This window comes from Camellia sinensis, chromosome 10, assembly GCF_055761805.1.
Source record: "Camellia sinensis isolate YWXY chromosome 10, ASM5576180v1, whole genome shotgun sequence".
Classification (NCBI taxonomy): domain Eukaryota; kingdom Viridiplantae; phylum Streptophyta; class Magnoliopsida; order Ericales; family Theaceae; genus Camellia; species Camellia sinensis.
This window is the reverse complement of record NC_138970.1, coordinates 184,342,786-184,350,563: the sequence shown is the minus strand read 5'-3', so window position 1 is coordinate 184,350,563 and position 7,778 is coordinate 184,342,786. Positions and strand designations below refer to the sequence as shown.

The following is a 7,778-nucleotide window of genomic DNA, read 5'->3' as shown; positions in this document are numbered from 1 at the left end:
TATGTGTGATGCATGTCTTCCAACCCCCACTTCTTTCTCCCTTTTACTTACCTGCTTTGATGGTTTGTATTAGGGCATATTTTAATTAGCATCCTTATGCCATGCATGTGTGCATTCATTCATCAGTATTGCACGCACCGGGCTCAGCGCATCATACTAACTGCATAGTATTTCAAATCTAACTTGAATACATGTTATCTGTTGCATTTCACATGCCATCCATAGATTAGCCGAGCTTATTCTAGCTGCATTTTGCCTGCGATGCATTAGCCATCTTAACATGGACTTAGATCATACATTTGATTACTAACATGTTCCTTGATTTGACTTGGAGTACTAGGTGATTGTTTATGCTTTAGCATCTCGCATGAGTGTGAATGTTAACATGAAAGCATGCTTGCCATGAGGCTAACCGCTTAGTTGATTTACTGCCTGAATGCCTGTGGGTGAAGGTTGGATTGTTTGAATTGAAATAATTCATCGAAATCCGTATTTTAGCCTACTTGCGAGTAGCAAACCTCAAATCATTTCCAAACAATGGATATGCGATGCTTTGTTCTAAATTAGGCAATCTAGTCTATACTTTTATGTTGTGCGCGTCACATAATAATTCTAGGCTAATAACCGGAATAAGAACACATAATGTTTTCAAAACTTGATATCATGGTTAGTAGAGGCCGATCTTTGATCGGGCGAGCAGTGGTGCTCATAGCTGACCTTCCCCAATCGTACCCAAGTTCCTAAGCCGAGGCAACTTTGGTGATGACAGACACGTGGCCTTAGGCAAACGAGTCAGGGTTTCCTAAATTCTCCCAAAATAAAATATTTAGGTGGCGACTCTGTATCTGGCAAAGCAGTCCATATTTGGCACTTCTTTCTAAAAATCTGTTTTTCAAAACGATTTGCCGGATTTAGACTCTTTGGTGATTTATCAATCTCACATCGCACATTGTGAGATCAGATTAAGAACCGTGACAATTTAAGAGTCCAAACTGTAGTGACCCCAAATGAACAAAACGGGATTTTCCTCCCGGGACGTTCGGGGACATCTACACCATGTCAATTTAGGTCTACCCCTTTCCCTAACACTTTCATCTACCGTCACTATATCGTATCTCTTCACTACTACCTCTGTTGGTCTCTGTTGTATATGACCAAACTATCTCAATTTATTCTCCCTCAACTTATCTTCTATTGGTACTACTCCTACCCATTCTCAAATGTACTCATTTCTAGCTCGTTTTTTTCTAGTCTTGCCACACATCCACCTAAGCATCCTCATCTCAGTAATATTCATCTTATCTATATGTTGTTTCTTAGTTGCCCAACATTTCATCACTTGCAATAATAGTCGTTCTATAGAACTTCCCTTTTAGTCTAGTGGGTACTCGTTTATCACACAGTACCCCAGATACACTCCTTCACTTAAGCCACTCTGCCTTAATTCTATGGACCATATCCTCTCCAATCTCCCTAGTCGTTGTAATAATCGATCCTAAATAATGAAAATGTTCACTCTTAAGTAGTGTTTGGTCCTCAATTTTCACTTCTCCTCTGCTTCCATTGTTGTTGTTACTAAAATTACACTCCATGTACTCTATCTTAGTTCTGCTTATCTTAAATCCTTTATATTCAAGTACTTCTCTCCAAGTCTCCAACTTAGGGTTAACTCCTCTAGTCTCATCCATCAACACGATATCATATGCAAAAAGTATACACCATGACACATCATCCTGAATATTTCTCGTCAACTCATCCATAACTAAAGTAAAAAGCTAAGGACTTAAGGTTGATCCTTGGTGTAACCTTATAGTAATTGAAAATTCACTTGTCTCTCTAGGCATAAAATTTGGAACCAAACTGAACTGTGAAAATGTGCGTTTTATGTGGGATTGGGAGTTTTTGTAATTGTGAAGACATGATTACTCGCATTTTCTATGTAGCTTAACCAAATGGACTCGATATAGAGAGTAAACAAAAATTATTCTCGCTTGTCTCTTTCTGGCAAAGCCTAGAGTGCTAAGCGTATAAGAAACTTATGTTGGATAGTGCTATGTTGGGCCTGTCACTACAAGTTTCATTGCGATATTACTGTAATTGAAAAAGTTTAACTTTGAAGCCACAGAAAGGGGGAATAAGATAAGCTTAATTCATTGAAGAAAAAGCACAATGGGCAGGATAAATATGGCATGAACTATACCACTTGCAAGGCCAGGCTCCAGCACTAATAGGCTAACACCGCCACAGGCTCAAACAAGTACCTTCTTAATTTCCTCTATCTAGGATTAGTGGGAGAAACATAGAGTGGGATATATAATAACATATATGTTTTCCTTCTCTGAATATAGATATGGTTTTCCTCCTTAGCTAGCTACAAGCAGCTTGTGGGCTCAACCCAGAAACACTTCCTCCAGCATTAACACAAGAAGCTTGGGTAGGTTGATTCCTGTAGGTGAGGGCTACATCTTCCAAACCTATCCTACTGCATGGATATTCTTTACTGCAATCAAATTTCACTGCAACTTCTGTTGCTAATGACCGGTGAATCTCTTGATATGTCATGTCGCTAATCTGTAAACCTGAGACCTGCCAAATTAAATATATTTATATATATATTGAAGAAAAGAAATAACTAGTTTTTTCATCAATTTCTTGAAAGAAGGGTAGGTAATCTAATGTGCTAACAATTATGGGGATAAGGCAAAAGAATAAAACATAGTTTTCAACAAATACCCTTACACTGTGTTTGATTGAAAGGTTTGGGAAGGAGTTTGGAAAAAGAAAGGGAGAAGATGTGTGAAATGTGGTTATATTTTATTCACATTTTACTTATCCTTTCCCTTTCCCTTTCCCTTTCCCTTTCCAAATTCTTTCTCAAATCCCCCAACCAAACACAGTGTTAAGAAATGTTACCTGATTAGGGCCATTATTGTTGTCCAGGCTGTAATTTTGGTCGATGATGACTAGATTTTGGGCATTGACATTAGAAAGATGCTAGAAGAGCATGCCCCTAACAAATCCATTGCTAGGCTTTGCCCAAGTCTTTATCCTCACACCATTTTGTGTTCCTTTAAATGTAGCAGTTCTAACTGTTGCATTTCAAACACCAGGTTCTTGCAAGTCCTTCCCTAGACTCCCAATGCTGCACCAATTGCATACAAATACAAACAGATGTTAGCACAACATATGAAAGGTTATACGTAATGCTCGATTTGGAAGTAGTAGGTCGACAGTCTTTTTGCCCCCTTCTTGTGTGAGGTTTGTTCTAGTGACCCAAATTCGCGTCATAGCACAAGGAGCTTATAGCACTAGTAATTTCTCCAGGTCACGACCTCTATATCAAAGCACAATATGTCCATTCACCAAATGCGCAAATAATACATAATATTATTGGTCCCCTAAGATTAGTCGAGGTACACACGTAAGTTAACTCGGACACCCGGTTATCAAAACCAAAAAAAATTACATAATATTATTGAGTCATTGGAATTATATACACATATATATAACTCTTACCTAATGCCATGGTGTCACGGGTCGACTCCTTTAAAGGCGTAGCAGATCAATTTTTCACCAGTGTGGCCCTCAAACTCCATCAAGTTTAAGCCCACCATAGCTCATTGACAAATCGAGTGTTGATGGTCTCACCTATTTGAACATTAGAGCCTAATGCTTTGTCAAGCAAAACAACTTCATGAGAAAGCTCCATTTTCACCCGGATGCCACAAGTAAGCCTAACGCCTCAAGTGCACCAAGCACAGCATAAGTCGCTTCATAACGCCAAGCTTACCTTAAGCAAGGTGCTCGCCCAACTTAGGTTTATGTCACCAAGGTGCCTAGCCACACAATAATGTGTTAGCGAAGGCCCTTGACTTAGCCGACAAGCCAACGTTGCATGTTGGGTCTTTAATAGCATCTCGAAGTGTCGTAGGGTCAAGCATGCCTCAATAGATGCATATTGGATGGCCACTTGGTCATGCAAAGCCCACAAGCCACCCAGGGTCAATCTCTTGCCCACAGCGTAGTCCTCGTGCCAACACGTATGCTAGATTCCGCCTAAGGCCATTGCGCACCTTAGCGTTGCACCAACGTGTAGCATGAGTAAGGCAACGTCTCAATCCGTAGCTTGCTTATAGCATAATGTAGTCCCTCAATAGACTTGGTCAATACATAGCTTGATGCCTTCATTCAATAGCCCACATATACAGTATCGCCTTCCAACCGCTTAGCTTAAGCCACGAGATCCCCTCGTGCAAGGTTGAACCCAAACCAAGCACTTGGGTCGGCACACGAGGCCTTTTGTGGTGCCTCGATAGCCCATTCAGTCCAAAACGAGTCCCAAAGATTCCATATTGCGTGGCATAATGGAAACAATGTAGTGAACCTCTCCCTCGGGAATGTGCGCGCAGTGCCTACATTATTGCACCGTCCACAGGGCTCCCAAACCCACGTGGAGACTCTAGACACCCCTCTAGATGCCTAAAGTCCGCCCTTGAGTTGCCCTAAGGTTGCTCACTTGAAACCCAGTTTAGGCAGAGAGGTAGGTAAGTAGTACACCTTACCCCCTTATATATGCTTGTTAAGCAATTAGCCCTCTGGCAGGAGAAAACATCAATATGTCCGAGGAGTCATAATGATTTTTCATAAATTCCACAATTTGAGAAAAATCACGAAACTTGGTCGGGAAAACACTTCCCCCAAGACCTCTTTCTAGTAAAAATTTCAACTCGAAACTCCTTCATTTGGATGCCCAAACAACACACCAAAATTCTGCACTATTGGCTAGTGTTGTTGGCTATCATTACTGCTGGCCGTGGGCTGTTGCTGCTACTACTGGTGGCCCGCATGCCTTGGACTGCTTGGGGCCAATGTTAAGCCACGTTGAGGCACTTCCAACGGCCACTCTTGAGCACTCAAATGGCCACACCACCGCGAGCGAAACGTCACGGAGTTAGCCTTGCAAGGCAAACCGTGACACATGGCCAAGGCCACAAGCAATTTTCTCAATCCAGAAATTGATGGTTCCTGGACCAATTGAGATGCAATCATCCCCTGTAGCGATCCTTGAGTTCAAAATGGTGACGCCCGACAAGGATGAAATGTGAATGCCATCGGTGTTTTGGCTATTGTGTGAGGCAGACACCCTTACTCCTTGTACCTTGACATTATTGCGGCTGTTGATGACAATGTGGAACACCTGACTGCTGCACAAAGTTAATCTGCTAATCATGATGTTGTTCGAATTGCTAATTTCTAGTGTCTGTGGATTATACACAAGGGAAAATGCAACTGCTCAAATGATCTTAAAATGAAAAAATAAATAAATAAAATTAAAAAATATTGTTTTACAAGGCTCATATATTTACTAATTTTATATTTATATTATATTGAAGCACTAACTCAAGCTCATCTTAATTTTTTGTTTCTTAAATGGAATTAATTGATTCGTTGAAGAACATCAAAATACTACGACGGTCCAAAAGGCAAGCTAACATGGCAAAAGCAAATGATTGACCTTTGACAACTAAATAGCTAATTTACCAGTGGATTATTCTAAAATGTTATGTTAGGAACATAGAATATCTGCTGCAATAACATTTTATATCTTGCTGACTGAGTCTCTACCTTTGTCTTCCATATTCATTAAGTTAAAATGAGGCATTTGTGGCACTATAGACTATATTTACATGTAATATACATAGAAACCTGCTTAACTTACTATTGCAGATAAACTAGCCACTAAAACATCAAGTTCCCAGACAAGCTTGAAAATGGGCAATTGTGAAAAAACAGGGCATACCAAAATTTTGAAAATTAGTAGTTTTTAACTGAAAATTATTAGGTAGTCACGGAGTCCTATATGATATTGCTCATGTGACTCTCCTGCAAATGAGGAATCCCAAAACACAATAAATGGATCATTCATTGTTTCTCAATTACCTAATAAAGGTGAGTTAACATTGATCTACTTGTACAGTTTTTTGTTATCTCAATGGTTGAGAACACCACATCAACTCCAGAACTACTTAGTAATTATTATATTTTTATTATGCCCGACTGGGGACACCTTTCAAGTGAGAGGACTGCACTGCCCCAACCAACCAACGAAATTGGGATACTGAGGTAGATGAGGAGAGAATAGTCTTTTATCATACCGTTGCTCCAATAGGGCAACCCTTGCTGGATGCCTTGCAAGCCCACAAACCAGTTCCTTGACCATCAAGTGTTCCATCATAGATGGAAACACCACTGACCTGCTCAAATACAAGCCAGTTACTGGCATTTCCGAGGACATTGTAATCGGAGGGAGCCACAAGAGTGCAATAGATACGAATGGTGATGGCTCTGTTCTTGCATTGCCTGCTAAAAATTGTTTACCAAGCAAGTACCTTCCCCGGGGCACTTATAGAGAGAGAGAGAGAGAGAAGTTGAAGAGGTTTGAAGGGTATTTATAGGCTTTAAATGTGATGCTTGGAAAAAAATTGAAAACAATACTTGACCATATTATGAGGCATGTTAACTTTGGATAAACCCTAAATACAACAATTTTATCTCATTACACCATTTTTCTAAATAGACCTTCAAAAATTCAAAAAAAAATTATGTCTATCTCTTTACACACTCCTTTATTCCATTTATACCATCATACTACCACCTCCACTGCTATCACCACCTTTGCCGGGCACCACCCCGCAACCCTTATGACCACCACTTCGCAACAACCTATTGCCACAATCATTACCCTACAGCCTCTCACGAGATCACCAATTTTGCAATTTCTTTTCAGAATTCGTATTTTGTTAGGCGACCTAAATCCAAACAAATTTTGTTTGTTCAGCGAGACAGCCAAACAAACTTGATTTGTTCAGTAGTTTCCAACCAAACAAATCAAGTTTGTTCAGTTGTGTCCCAATAAACGGGTCAAATTGATTAATTAGCTATATTCGGCCATGGAAGTCTGAACAAAAATTGTTCGGCTATTGAAGACCGAACAATATCAATTTGTTCGGAAAACTAGAGCCGAAAGGAGCTTCAAACACTTTTTTCAAATAACGCGAAACTATAAAAAAAAATGATTTAAAATCATACCTAATCATCTTTTAAACACAAAATCTTGTATACTATTTATTTATAATTATTATATATATTTTAAATAGAAATTTTACTTTTATTGTTTGTTGTTTGTATATATATATATATTCTTTAAGGTAGATGTATTTGGATTTGTAGATAGATGAAGAGAGTGAGAGAAAGAAGAAAGGGTAGCGGTGGTTGGTGGAGAGATGGGATGATGGCTAGGTGGTGGTGGTTGTGGTGGTTGTGGTTGGTGGAGGAGAAGGCTAGTGGTGGTGGTTGGGGCTACAAACGAGCTGAGTCAAGCCGAGCTTTGCTGAGCTCAATGTCAACTCGTTTACTTATCGAGCTCGTTTATTGAGCTCGAGCTCAACACGATAAGTAACTGGGCTCAGGCTCGGCTCGGCTCGTTAATATTAATGAAACTCGAGCTCGACACAGCTCGATTCGATAAAAAAATTTAAAATATTATTTATATTATTTAAATAAAAAAATATTATTTATATATATTTATATGTTATTTAACATATAAATAATATATTTATTATGTAATTTAAATAAAGATAAACGAGTCAAGCTTATTCAAGCTTGAGCTCGTCTCGTTTAGTAAACTAGCCGATCCGAGCTGAGCTAAGCATGTTCATGAACAACTCGGTTCATTTGCAACCCTGGTGGTGGTGGTGGTGGTGGTGGAGGAAAGAAAG

The 7,778-nt window shown here is 39.5% G+C and overlaps 1 pseudogene; it reads right to left on the bottom strand.

Annotated features, from left to right (window-relative positions):
- Positions 1-2,367: 2,367 nt before the first annotated feature.
- LOC145789293 (polygalacturonase-like) lies at positions 2,368-6,739 on the bottom strand (annotated as a pseudogene).
- Positions 6,740-7,778: the final 1,039 nt, after the last annotated feature.